The sequence below is a fragment of the Rhinolophus sinicus genome, linkage group LG17, assembly GCF_036562045.2.
Source record: "Rhinolophus sinicus isolate RSC01 linkage group LG17, ASM3656204v1, whole genome shotgun sequence".
In the NCBI taxonomy this organism is placed as follows: domain Eukaryota; kingdom Metazoa; phylum Chordata; class Mammalia; order Chiroptera; family Rhinolophidae; genus Rhinolophus; species Rhinolophus sinicus.
Genome location: NC_133766.1, coordinates 5,863,973 through 5,878,779, shown reverse-complemented (window position 1 = coordinate 5,878,779; position 14,807 = coordinate 5,863,973). Strand labels below are relative to the sequence as shown.

The 14,807-nt window shown below is 41.5% G+C and overlaps 1 long non-coding RNA gene across 2 annotated transcripts in view; it reads right to left on the bottom strand.

Annotated features, from left to right (window-relative positions):
* LOC141569361 (uncharacterized) overlaps positions 1 to 14,807 on the bottom strand; it is a 366,511-nt gene that overhangs the window by 109,405 nt on the left and 242,299 nt on the right. The window lies entirely within an intron of this gene.

Genomic DNA, 14,807 nt, shown 5'->3' with positions numbered 1-14,807 from the left:
TTCCTCCCTATCCTAAGAAATCTGTTTCCTCTCCTTCCCTGATGCCCCTCTTGGGTCCACCAGCAGCCTCTTCTTTCAGCCCCTCCACTTTCAAATAACACATGCCTTTTTTATGCTTGCCCTCTGTGCAGGAAACCTGCTTCTACATGGCTGTCTCTTTTAGGCACAACACCTCCCTGGAGTAATATTCTTGCCTAGTCTACTTGTCAGTCATAGTTCTTTTTCAGAGATGCCCAATTACACCAGCATGTTTGAAATACATAAGACTCCACATTTCTATTTGAATGCATCTATCTCTATCCCTTTTTTGAGATTCCCATCAACAGATTTCTTGGTGGTGGTGGTGGTAGGGGGAGGGGTAGTTGGTTATTTTTCTGAAGAGCTAGAGCCCCATAATACCGTTAATTGATTTACATTCTCAAATGCTAAGTCATGAAGCCGAAGGCAGTACTTTATGACTCCTATATGAGGGGCTGATAATTCTCATAAGAGGGATTAGTGAAATTGGCAGAGCTTCATTTGGAGGTGATGATAACTCAGTCCTCGACAACAGGGCTTCTAAACTGGCCTTGTGACAATCTGCCACCATCTGCTTGAATGGAAGCTATACCCTTGGCTTGAAACCGCAAATTCATTTTGTATGGAAAGCGCTGGCAGGAAAGGAAGGTAGGGAACAGGTAGGGCGATGCTCTACGCGCAGTCTGTATGAGTGGTCTGACTTGTGGGCTAGAAAGAAACACCTCCGGCAACATCTTTATGAGCTGCTGTGAACATTCCAAAGAAGCAGGTGCGCTTGGCCAAGCTCTACTTCAGGGATGAATGGGCCTTCAGAGAGGAATCTCTTTTGGAGAAACAAACACAGGAAGTAGTGAGTGAGTGAGTGAGTGAGTGTGTGTGTGTGTGTGTGTGTGTGTGTGTGTGTTGGGGTGGGAGGGGCGTGGGCGACTCCAGGTCTTTATTTAAAGGAAGAAGCAATGTGTCTGGGCTGACTTCCACACCAGGTCGATTCTGTGCAAGTGGAGTCATTCTGGGTTCTGAGCCCACAAACTCTAGGCGTGATGTAAATAATCAGAGGGCACCTGCCACTCACAGTAGATGTGGTCAGGCCCTGACCTGAGGCTTGCTGGGTCTCAGTGCAGGGCCTGGAGGCAAATGACATCTGTTTTCTCAGCTACCCCGGCCCCGTGTACTGTTTAGTTCCCCTTACAAGCACTGAATGTCAGAGAACTTGAGCGCAACTTTTAATACTTCCAGTAGAACATATTATGTCTCAGTAGCTATTCACCCCTATGTTTTAGAACTTCCGGCCCCTTGGTTAAGTAACCCCCACACCTTCTGCTCTCTCTCCAGCCTAGGGCAGTGCATGCAATGCTCATGCCCTTTGAACCTCTTGGCAGAAAACCTCTTTGTGGTCCCCTAATTGGAAATGTGACATTCTGTCAGAGTCTTACAAATCTGTCCATCCTGGGAGGTGCTTTTGAGTGTAGAAAAGAGGTTAATTTACGTGCAGATTTATGCAAGTAAATTTAAAATACGTACTCACACATACCAAAGAAACACATATGTTTTCAAATGTATGGATATGACAGGGCACCTGGCAGACGTCAACCCTGAATTGGCCAGGCACTGGCTAAAGCAATGCATACAAAACACAGACCTCACAATAACCCTATGAGCCCAGGTAGGTTTTGTTTTTATCCGCAGCTTAGATAACAATGAAGTTAAGATCGCAGAGGTTAAATAACTTGCCCAGCACCACTCAGTCAGGAAGTGGCAGAGCTGAGCACTGAATACAAGCATGTGACTTTGGAGCCCACATGACCAGAGAATTAATCACTCCCTATTCTTGCCTACAGACAGACAACGGTAGTATGTGACGTAAGTACGAATGCAATCCAAATACTCCGCATGCTCCAGCTTTCTCCTGCCACTTTTTACTTCATTATTAAATGGGATGACTGGTTCAATCTCCATCCCAGAAATCGTAGGAAGTCTAATTCGTTTTCCACCATTAAAAAGTCTTTGGGGGTAAGGGGAGTGGGCCAGTCTACCATATTCTCTTGGTCAGTCAGTACTGCGGTGACTTCCCTACTCTAAACCCAGTTCTGAACAGGGCTGTCTTTTCTCTCTGCCCATATCAATTTGGGCATGAAATACGGGATGGTTTCATCGGTTCCTTGCAATCCCCCTGCCCACCCCACCTGCCCAATGCTATTTATACAATACATCTGCAGCAGAGTTTTACTAAAGGTTTGAGAGTTAATGGGAGAAAGAGTCTGCAGAACAGTTGAATACAAGCATTGACTTAACCAAATGCTAGATGGTACACCTTCAGAGTCCATCAGCTAGTGCTGCCGGCCCGGGAGAGCTTGCGGCCATATGCTCTGGTCTTGTGCTCTTTCTAAATATTTTTTCTGTAGCATGGCAGTCTCTAGGCCCGAAAGTCCAGCTGGGTTTCCTGTGAAGTCCGATTTGGCTGTCTGTGTTGCCTCTCTCTTCAAACAGATTTAGTGATTTGGGGCAGTAGATGGGTGTACAGACAGCAGACTTCACAGTCAAGAGACTTCAAAACGTTGACTTTGACAAAGAGCTACCTTACCTTTTATAAATTGTACCACTCCCTGACTGTATGAAGGTTGATGCAGTCAATTCTTGTTTTAAGTAGGTGGCGGCTTCTCTCTCCACTGTCCCAGAGGAAGAGGAGCACGCGGGATGACATCTGACCTAGACTGCAGGGATGGTGAAGGGTAGGCCAGCAGAGGTGATAACTTCACGCTGAAATCTTGAGGATAAGGAAGAGTGAGCCAGGTGACGGGCACCCAGGGAATGGTGAAACTGTCCCACGCCAAACAGCCTAATCCAAGCCCAGGGAAAGAGTACCCATTGAGGACCCCAAAGATAGTTTTGTGTTGTAAGACATTAAAGATTGATAAAAATGGTGGCAAAAGATGAGGAAACATGAGCAGTCTTGGCAGCCAGACTAAGGCACCAGAATTTATCTGAAGATAGTGAAAATTCATAAAGAGTTTTATGTGAAGACTTCTGCAATCAATCTTTCCTCCTTTCCTCCCTCTTTCTCTCTCCTTTCTCTTCCTCTTTTCCCTTTCCTTACTTCCCTCCTTTCTTTCTTCCTTCCTTTCTTCTTCCCCCACCATCCCTCTCTTTTTATCTTTCTCTCTTTCTTTCTGAAAGACCATGGGGGCTGTGGTGTGGAGAATGAATTGTAGGAAAGCAGAGTAAAAGTTACCGCTGTAGATATTGGAGTAGTTGTTTTGGGGCCAGAGGAAAGTGAGACAGAGTCAAGAGTTACTCAAGATGTCTATGGAGCGGGGAGGCAGTGAGGAAGAAAGAGGCATAAAGAATCACCTACTGGATGGATTGGGGTGGAGTGATAGGTTCACTAGGACGGGGAATCCAAAAGGGAGCAAGTAGTTGAACGGGCATTGAATGCATTTAATTTTGGACATGTTGAATGATAAGACTTCCAAACGGAGATGCCCAGTGGGACGTCGGATAGGTGGACCTGGAGCCCCAGTGATATCTGTCTTGTGATATAGAGTTGGGAGTTGCTATCAAATAGGTGGTAATTGATGCCCCCGGAGTGGCTAACATTACTTACATAGAGGGGCCACATGAGAAAAGGACCATGGACCAAGTGCCAAATCTTCAAAATGCCAATATTTTAGGGATGGCCAAGGAAACAGGAGCCCACCATAAAGACTAAAGAGGAAGAAACAGCTGAAAAGTAGGACAGAGAACCCAAGGCAAAGTGTTTAAAGAGACACAGAGTAGTCAGTCATGTGACAGCTCAGAGACATGTTCTGGAAATGGTGCTCCTGTGACTTATCTTTTCCCAGTTTCATTATAAGCTTCTTGTGCCCATGCTGACATTTGTGCTCAATAAACACGTCCCAATTGACAGCACGCATCGCTTCCTCTCTCCCCAAATATTACAAGTCCATGCTCCTCTGACAGCACAGACCACAGACATCATTTTCCTTTGGGAAGAAAAAGAAAAACAGGTCACTCTCTTAACAAAAACTGGAAAATCTGAGGCAGAGTCCTTTGTACAGATAAATATGGCAGCAATTAATTTATTGGTATGCCATTTCATTACATGGGAAATTCTATATGCTTTCGAAAAGAGTGACTTTTCTCCTTTCTCTTTTACTGCCTACTGGGGTCTCTGGATGAACCTCTTATTCCCTAAGGCAATGAAACACTTGAATAATTTATTATTTAATAAATGTAGGACACGGGGCACTGATGTGTATTGAAAGGCATAGATCTCGCAGGTTGCATATTGCAGAGTGGCTGGCGTCACGTCATTTGCTAGAGCTGGTACTAAGGATTCATGAATGCTTCATTTTGCAGACCACAGAGCAATTTCAGCTTGGACTAAGTTGCCTTCAGAATCAGCTGATTTCCAAAAGTTTTGTCACAGTTCTAGAAACTGTGTATCCCACCAACCACTCAGAAAGGAAAAATAAGTTGGGAAAATGCGTCTTGTAGTTAAAAACAGGAATAAAAAAAGCTTTCACTTCCTTTATTTAGTATGAAATTTATCTGCTCAGGCTTATGAATGCTTGGAAATTGTCTGCTTCTTCTTCTTCTTCTTTTTTTTTTTTTCCATTTGAGCTCAATTTGATCCAGAAAAGACACAGAAAGTCTGTGGCTTTGGCAGCCATTCTTACTCTTCTCTACGAGAGGAAATAGATTCCAGCTTGTTGGGTTCTCTAGAGGGTGGTAGCTGCAGCACAATCAGGAATTAGCTCGAAGACCAGCTTCAAAAGGATATAGTCCATTTCCTTTCAAGCTATGCTGAGAAACCCAGTCTTGGATAAAAGTTAGAAATGATCACTAGACGACATTACAACAGATTTGTTTACTTATTGCTCTTCAGATGCAAGAAAATGAAGAAAATCCGATTCCTTGACCTTTTACATTTCTCACTCACCACTGGGTGATATCTGTCTACAATTTGTCAGCACAGGGGACGTCTTCTAATTTTCTGTCTTGTATTAGAGGGCCTTTAGTTTTTCTACCATGAATTACCTTTTATGGTTCCCACTATTTTCAGCTGCTGTAGAATGGCTTTCATCTGACATTTTCTACATTGTTTTTCTACCCTTATACAGGGTCACTTGGACAGCCTTTTAAAGTCTTATACAAAACTGCAGAAGAAGACATTAATATTATCAGATAGTATCTACATGTCACTCACAGAGATATGTAATTCTGGGAAATACTTTTCTTTTTTCTGCAGATGACTTGGTGGCCTTAAAATAAACAAACAAAAAACCAAAAAAACACAGAAAATGAAAACTGTATCACTTTTTATAGTTGCTTCCCTTTTGCAAATAGCTGTCGGAGAATTCAGAACCCAGTATATAGCTCAAGTACCAGAAATTAGTCAGTTCTTTATTGATAATGCTTCTTTCTGTTCGGTGTCTGAAGGGCTCCTGTACTGGACACCGGTACGCCTTTATCCACATTCAGTTCAAATCTCAGTTCTGCCTCTGGCTACTTGCACGAAGCCACTTGACCTCTACGTGGCTTAGTTTCCCTTTGCGCAAAATGGATACATGTATCCCTCTTTCGTCAAGTTACTTGTGAGAATTCAATGAAAGTCTGTGTTGCAGCCGCTTAGGAGCTCAAGATAAATTAGTTTACTTTGAGGTGGACCGCCTTGAGTTTTAGTATTTAAAAAAATTTTAAATTAATTTCAGGTGTACAAAATAACATAATGATTCGATAGTTACACAAAGTGATAACCTCACAAAGTGATAACCCCAACAAGTCTGCTACACATCTGACACCGTGCAGAGCTGTTCCAATACCATTGATAATATTCCCAATGTTGGACTTCACATCCCGTAAATAAATACATATCTATAGAACATTCACTACTATTTTATGTTAGTTTCAGGTACACAGTGCAGTGGCCAGGCATCCATACAACTTATGAAGAGATCCTACCCACAAGCCCAGCACCCATCTGGCACCACACACAGTTTTACAACATTTTTGACTGTATTTCCCATAGTGCATTTTCACATCCCCATGACTATTTTGTGACGACCAGTTTGTGCTTCCCAATCCCTTCACCTTTCTCACCCCCTCCCCCGAACTTCCTCCCATCTAGCAACCATCTTGAGCTTTATTCTTAAATACTTTGTTGAGTTTAAATCTCTTCATGATGGAGTGCTGACTGGAAAGAATATCTTTGTTCTGGAAAATACATCTTTGCAGCTAGAGCTGTGAGGCCCTTCATTCAGGAGGAAGAGAGCTGGTGTGAAGCCAAAGAGTTGTTTATCGTCTCCTGCTTAATTTGAAAATTGAACTTTCTTTGCACCTATGTGTAGCAGAATATGGTTTTAGAAACCTCTCCCACATCCTGCTGTGCTCCAAGAAGCCACTGCTACAGCTTGAAAGAGAGAACTAAATTCACTTGGCTTCCCTATGTTGTCACTTAAAAACCTGGGTATGTCTTTATGAATTTCTCTTCTAGAATAAGACAGTAATTCGTGTGGCTTCTTCTACTGTCTTTCATCTGATTGATGCTATAATTATAAAAATCCTTTTCAAACTGGCTATTGGGAAAATCAAGATTGTCTCTGGCCATGAAACAGATATTTAAAAGATGTAAGAGACTCAAAGTAAGCAGGAGAATGAACATTAAGTTATAATCTCTATTTTATTATCGATCTCTTGATTAGCAAGCATCAGTTAGTTCACCAGTGGATTCCTTTTGAAACCAAATGTAGAGGTTGTTCAGTGCAGAGACTCAAAGCACAGACTCTGAATCAAGACTATTGGCATCTGGATTCTGTTTCGCTGCTAACAGTCTGAATTTGGGGAAACTACTTAATTCTCTGTGTCAGTGTTTTCATCTATTAAATGAGAACTTAAGTTCTTTATGCCTCAGTTTCTTCATCTGTAAGAGGTAAACAGCAATGATACCTAACAATCATAAGAGTGTTATGAGGATTCAACTATTCAATACTTGCAAAGCACTCAGAATAGTGCCTTAGCATGCAGTAATTTCCTTATAAGCATGTGTTAACTAGCTAAGTAACTAACCAACTAACTAAATGTAAGACAATCAACAATGAAGGAGGCACAGGCAGGTGTGTAAGCAGCTTGTTATGAAAGACGGATATAGTCCTGGGGTCAGACAGGTTGAATTTTGACTCCACCACTTGCTAACTGGGGAGGCCTGGATCAGTCAGTTTGCTCATCTGAAGAAGAAACTTAAGAGTCACTCGCACAATTGTTGTGAGGGTTTGAGCTAACCTGGATAAATAACCTAGCCCAGTACCTGGAACGTGGGGGGAGAGCATATCAGAAAAGTAACTAGCATCGCCCCTAAAGAATGAGAAGTTAGAAAAGACGTTACATGCATAGCAGGAAGGATGTGGCTTAACCAGCAGGGAGATGTTCCTGGGGCCACATCTTAGAGAAGGTTGGCACTGTCTACAAGGACAATGTGTGGACTCTCCCTTGAGGTAAACCTTAATTCCATGATAATTAGGCATCTGGGTCAGTTTGGCCTGGTAGGGCATAGATTCTAGAGACATACACGTACTCCACACATTTCATCCCTCCCTCCCTGCCTCCCTCCCTCACTTCTCTTCCTTCCTTTCTTCCACACCAACTGAGTGCCTGTCACGGGCGATGGTGGTACATACACAACTGGAATCCAGTTCCTCTCCTTCAGAGGGTCACTATTCAGTGCCCTGTTTCACAGGTGGAGAAGCATTGCTGGTGTGAAACACAAAGTGCAGACATTAAGAAAGGCAGCTGGCCTGTGATAGGGACACAGCCCTTTATTGCTGCACAGCGGTCTTCTCCTTCTCCCAGCTCTTCCAGCCAATCAACTAAGAGCTTCTAAGCACCTAGTGTGTGTGAGGCGCTCTAATGAGCTCTGGGAACATAAAGTTCATTAACACAGAGTCTTGCTCTCTAGGTGCTCACAGCGTCACGGGAGAGACAGACATATACACAGACAACTGCCACGCATCTTTGACATGCTGGAATAGAAAGAGGAGCAGAGAGTTGTAGGAGTACAGAATGGAAGGTGCCTCCATTATCCTGGGAACATCAGAAAAGGATTCAAGGGTGAGGAAAAACTGTCATCTGCGCTTCAAGGAGGAAGTAGTGCTTTCTAGATGGAGAAGGAAGAAGGCTTCCAGGGAGACAAGGCCTTCAGATGTGGCATGCGTGTGCCTGACGTGTGAAGGAAACACACCTGCTCAGTGACCTGTAGGAGACCTGGAGACCAGTGGCGGCAAGGAGGATGTGAAAATAGTTGGTTTGCGGAAGCTCTTCAAGCAGGAGCTCAGACTGCTCTTCTAGGCACTGAGAAGGCACTTCTAAGAGATTTTAAGAGTGCTTTGATCAGTTTGTCAGAAATATTGCTGGTGGAAGAGAACTGCTGACCGAGACAAGACAGTTGGATTTGGAACTGTACAAAGACGGGGGTGGAAGCAGTATTGTATGTGGCAATGGACAGAGTCCACTTGAACAGAAAAGCTTCTTAGAATAATCACTATGGGTTTCAAACAAGTGAAACTTGAATGATAGCTCACCCAAGTGTTTTATGAAATCCTATTTGCAGAGCTGAACAGAAAACTGCTCACCAAAACAATTCCAGCAAAATGTTGTCTTCTAGTTGATTTCCTCCATTTCTGAAAATCTTTGTCTTCTGATCATGTTCATCGTTTGCTTACTGCTGTTGTTTCAAGTGATGCTTTTGTGGCCAGGGAACGAAGGCCAGAATTCCCCTTTTCTTCAGTAAATGAATTCCATTTAACTACCTTCATTTTCTGAACTTCCTTTTGCATCCCGTCCTACCTCTTGGAGCATTAGAAATTTCTACTTTGACAGTATTATATCTTCATATTTCTTATCTAAATTCAAACGTATTAATTCACCTCTGTATACCTTACCATTCGGAATTAGAAGCAACAAACAAAGAAGTGGTTCTAGGGAGATCAAACTGTTTGGACATTAGGGACTACCATAGGAGCCCGTTAATTTGGTCTAATGTAAGGCCTGAGAATGCACTTACCTTATAACCCTAGCCTGCAGCCCCCTCAATGTACGTTTTTGGTCATTAAGGAAGATAGGATAGAATGTCTGAAAGGGCAAGCCTATTCCTACTTGGAGGGAGAACTCAAATTCTATGTAATATTTGACTCAAAGAGGATGAGTGTATTTTTTCACTTACTCATTCACTCTCTCTTCCCATACACATTTACTGAACACCCACACTATGTGGGTATAGAGACAAACACAGTTCCAGCTCCTCAGAAGCTTGCAGCTTAATACAGAGACATAAATGTCCTTAGGGACACAGGTTACAATACATCAAGGTAAGTGAAAGGAAAGAGTGAGCAATAATGCAATTACAAGCTGACAACAAACTCAAGAGTTGCCTGGGAAGCATGCCAGCTGCTTAGTTCAGTTTAGATAAATTGATCGCTGTCATCCCTCTTGGTAAGAGCCTACTCACTATATTTACTTCTTTATTAAGGATGTGGTTTTGTGGCAGGGTTTACATTACAGCATAGTTTGATACACATCAGGAGAAAGACTTACAGAGTAGTCACTCCGTGCCTACCAGGTATCTAGTAAGATGCTTGTAATCACACATCACGGGCAGGGTGCTACTGGGCCTCCAGTTCGGACAAGAATAATTTGAGTCATGCTGGTTATACGCTAGGCTTTAGGCAAGACAATAAGCCTCAAAGCCCTGTGCTGTCAGAATGTCACAAGAGAGAGAGGCTGGAGCATTACAGCCAGCCATCAGGCCAGCAGAGCTTAGCTGTACAATAAAAAATGTTGTCATCAGTGTTATGACGCTCAAGGAGTAAAAACAACCACAGAGTAATATGTGAAGCAAAAAGCTCAGTAGAGATTGGCTCTGGTGCTAGCAGATTCTGATTAGTGGGAGTAGAACGGGATAAACATAATACTTAGAAACTCAAGCTTTAGGAGCTGAACCTGGTCTGGGTGCGACACTGTGATGCTCTGATGTCAGTAAAGCTATTCATCCATTCACTTATCCATCCATCCATCCACCCACCATCCATCCGTCCGTCCGTCCGTCCATCCACTTAGCCATCCAATATTCACTGAGCATCATCAGTGAATCAGGCTTTAGGTAGATTTTCAGTGCACAGAGATACAAAGGTCACCTCTAAAGGCCTACACCCCAATGGAGCAGATGTACACGTAAGCAGATGATCATACTGTGGGATGCTAAGTGCTAGAATACGGATACATAGAAGACAGGTTTGGGAGCAAACGGAAGAGACTTAAGTAAGACGAAAAGGTCAGGAGATGGTTTCTCTAGGAAGTAGTGCCTGGTTGAATTTTAGAGAATACTAAGAGTTGGTCAGCACGAGACCAAGAGTGCTTTTTGTTAACTCTGACCTCTCTGATACTGGTACTTCTAGAAAGCAGATTCCTGCAGTAAGCCAGGACCTCTATCAGCCTATTTTGGGGGAAGAGGTTCCTCGGAGCAGAAAACCAGAAGAAGCAGCCAACTGAGCACCCTTCTCAACTACAAAGAACTGTAACTTTTAATGGCCAGACCCCCTCAGCAACAGAGCTTAGGCAGCCTGTCCCTTAGCTCAAGCGACTTGTAGTGTGTCAGAAGGGACTCCAGTTAGAGCTCAGACCGCTATTCTAAACAAACCCTCATCTGACACTTGAATAACCATGATGTCCAGTTTTGAGCTGGGTAATGAGCTTGAGGACACAGGCTGCAATCCCTGATAACTTTTCTAGTGCCCAGAGCCTACCTGGATTCTCTCTGTTGACAGTTTTCATACTGTTTAGCACCAGAGAGAGGAAGAAACATCCATGTAAAAGCACTTTATTATATAGTACTCTGTATATTCCTACATATTTTTTAAAAAATGTATATTTTTAATTTCCAACAATAAGCTATGTCTATTCTGTATGAATACCATGCATTCATTAACTATTATTTTGCGGATTATTTAGAGAGAATGCCAAGTATGCTATTATAAGTGTAAAAAGCAAGTTATGTAACGGTATGAAAAGCATGATTTTAAATTTGTATGTATATAAAAAAAAGGATCCATCTTCTTACACTTCAGCACCTGAGGACTTCAACCCTTGCCTTAACCCTTGAAGACTAATGCAGTGGCTACTACAGAGACAGCTCACAATCAAGAATACACAAATGGATACTATGTTCTAAGGTTAAACTTCTACGTTTAAAGACTCCCTGTTGCAGATTTCACAAAGAGGGCATCTCACCAAATTGTGCTACAATCTCCCTTTTCCTGTAGAGAGAAAATGGCTAGAGGTGGGGCAAGGGATCATTTGCAGCAAGGGAAAATGTTAGAAGAGCATCTGTGAGAACAAGCTTTCTTCCAGAGTTACCTAGTTTGTGAGAGGTCATGGCTCCCTTTCACGTCCCACTCCTGCCTCCCATCTCTGCAGAGAGGGGCACATATGACATTGATTTTGTATGAGTCTAACCATGTCATAGGGGGAGTCATAGGCAGGGAGTGGCTACCTACCCCAGAAGGTTGTTGTGAAAGATGAATCTGCACGGGGGAATCCCTGGAAATAACCCAATGGAGTGGAGTGAGGCTGCGGCCGTGCTTTCCAAAGGACTCCCTGATGTCAGAAGGCAACAAAGGGCCAGCTGGTGTACTGTGGTAAGCAGAAGGATTACCCAAAGATGTCTGCACACTAATCTCCAGAACCTATGAATATGTTATCTTATATGGCTGAAGCGGCTTTGCAGAGGTAATTATGGTTATGTACCCTAAAATAGGGAGATTATCCTGGATTATCCAAGTGGACCCAATGCAGTTACAAAGGTCCTCAAAAGCTTTCCATGTTTGGAGTTGGAGAGATGCCACAAAAGGGGAAGTCAGAGAGATTTGAAACATGAGAAAGGTTTGAACTACCATTGCTGGCTTGAAGATGGAGGGGAATTGAATTCTGCCAACTACCTGAATGAGACTAGAAGCAGATTTCCCCCCAGAGCCTTCAGATAAGACGCCAGAGTGGCCGACATATTGATTTATTGATTCAGCCTTGTGTAGTCTTGCTTGTTTATTTTTACAATTGTTACATTTCCTTTTGGTGTCAGATCCAAAAAAATCACTGCCAAGTAGCTTACTGTTTTCTTCTAGAGAGCTGTCTCTATAGTTTTCTTCTAGGACTTACTGTTTTCTATGAGTTTTATGGTTTCAGGTCTTACATTCAAGGCTTTAATCCATTTTCAGTCAAGTTTTGTGTGTGGTGTAAGATAGGGGTCCAGTTTCATTATTTTGCATATGTCTGTCCAGTTTTCCCAACACCACTTATTGAAGAGACTATCCTTTCCCCACTACACATCCTTGATTCCTTTGTTGTATATTAGTTGACCATATATGTGCAAGTTTTTTTCTGGGCTTACTGTTCTGTTCCATTGATCTATGTGTTGTCTGTTTTTATGCCCACACCATACTATTTTGATTACTATAGCTTTGTAATATAGTTTAAAATCAGAAAGTGTGGTTCCTGAAACTTTGCTTTTTTTTTTTTTCCCTTAAGATTGCATTGGCTATTTGGGGTCTGTCGTGGTTCTACACAAATTTTAGGACTTTTTAAATTTCTATGAAAAATGCTATTGGATTTTAATAGAGGTTATTAAATCCATAGATTACTTTGGGTAGTATGGACATTTTAACAATATCAATACTTCCAATCCATGAGCATGGAATATTTTTCCATATTTCTGTGTCTTCAATTTACTTCATCAATGTCTTATACTTTGCAATGTACAGATTTTTCATTGCTTTGGTTAAATTTATTCCTAAATATTTTATTCTTCTTTATACAATTATAAATGCCATTGCTTTCTTAATTTTTCTTTCTGATGGTATATTCTTGGTATATAGAAACACAACTGGTTTTTGTATATTTATTTTGTATCCTGCAACTCTACTGAATTAATATATTCTAATAGTTTTTTGATGGAGTCTTTAGGGTTTTCTATGTATAATATCATATCGTCTGCATATAGAGACCCCCTTTGACCTTATTGTAGTCTTTGGCTTAAAGCCTATTTTGTCTGATATAAATATAGCTGGGCTGCTTCATTTTGGCTTTCATCTGCATGAAACATCTTTTTTCCATCCCTTCACACAGTCTCTGGGTATCCTTATAGCTGAAGTGCATCTCTTGTAGGCAGCATATAGATGGGTTTTATTTTTATTTTTATTTTTTAGATGGGTTTTATTTTTTAATCTATTCAGTCAGTCTACTGTTTTGATTGGAGAATTTAGTTCATTTACATTTGAAGTAACTGTTTAAGTATGGACTTACTATTGCCATTTTGTTAATTTTTTTCTGGTAGCTTTGTAATTCCTTTGTTCCTTTCCTACCAGATTCACTGTGGGTTTCTCTTCTTCACCCAGTGTGTAGAAATTGCTCAGCTAGTTTCTGGATTTCTCTTAGAAGTCATTGCTTAGTGTGTAGCTGTACATTTAATATGTCCATGGGAAGAGGTGAATTCAGGAGCCTCCTATGTCACCATCTTGGATTAGAGCTAGCACTGCAGTACTTTCTAAGTAAGTATTTAATTACTGAGATGAATAGTAGTAGTTCATCAAGAGTCTTAAGTAGTTTCTCTCTGTGTCCTGAGAGCAGGCTTTTAATACATGTTGTTTCCTTGCTTATGCTCTATAGTTTTCTCTCTTTTTTTAATAATGTACGTTTCAAATTAGTACTCAGTCGTGTCGCAATCAGTGGTGTTGCAATTAGTGACAAGATCTAGAAATTCGTGGGATGAGGGACCAGGAGAGGATGTGAGAGGCTGTGTACGTGTGAAGAGGCGAACACCCTCACTTTCAGCCAAAGAGATTTCCTTTAGGCTGGTTGGACAATTAAAACCTTGAAATATTTAGGGCTTATCTTAGCAAAACATTCACAGTTAAGTCATACATATTATTTCTTCATTTAGCAAATGGAAACTGCCTGCTACCTTTAATTGGCACCATTTCATTAATCAGCATCCCACAGTATTGTCTATGATTCAGTGTTTTTTCCATTGGCATGCCAGCCAGAGATTTCCTCTTTATAGTGGAACGTCCTACTGTATTCACCATTAGAGTCGTCAAACTGGATAGACCAGTACCTTACCCTGGGCAACTCTAGATGCTTTGTCAATTCTCTCCTGAATTGAATTAACTGGTAACTCTGGGGAAGTTACATAAAATCATATAAAAAAGATCAGTGAAACTTATCTGAAATTGAAACATATTTTCGATGCATTTGGAAGGATCCAATGTAAAAGAACCAGCAATTTCTGGACGTGGCTTCCTTAAGATCAGAGACCCTGACTTGTTTCTCTTGATTCCTCCATTGCCAAATAAAGTGCCTGAAACACTGAAAGACCACACCACACATACACACACACACATACACACGTGCATGCACACACATTAAATATATGTTATACATTATACTCTAAGTAGTATATATAATAGATATTTATTTATTATTCTGTGCAGCAAATTATCGATATAAAACACATGCATATTGTATAGTGATGAATTTCCTGAATAGTAATTTACTAGCTTTGGATAATGGGATATTAGGAGGTGTTTTCATCTGGATAACCTCTCCTCAGACCTATATCTCAGCCTTTGTAAAACTTCCCCTTACTTTGAGGGAGGTCAGGTATTTGGTTCTCATCCTATTACAACATTTCTCCCTGTATTGCCTTCTATATTTGTGTCTTTCCCAAGCTGCTTGTAATATCCAAACCA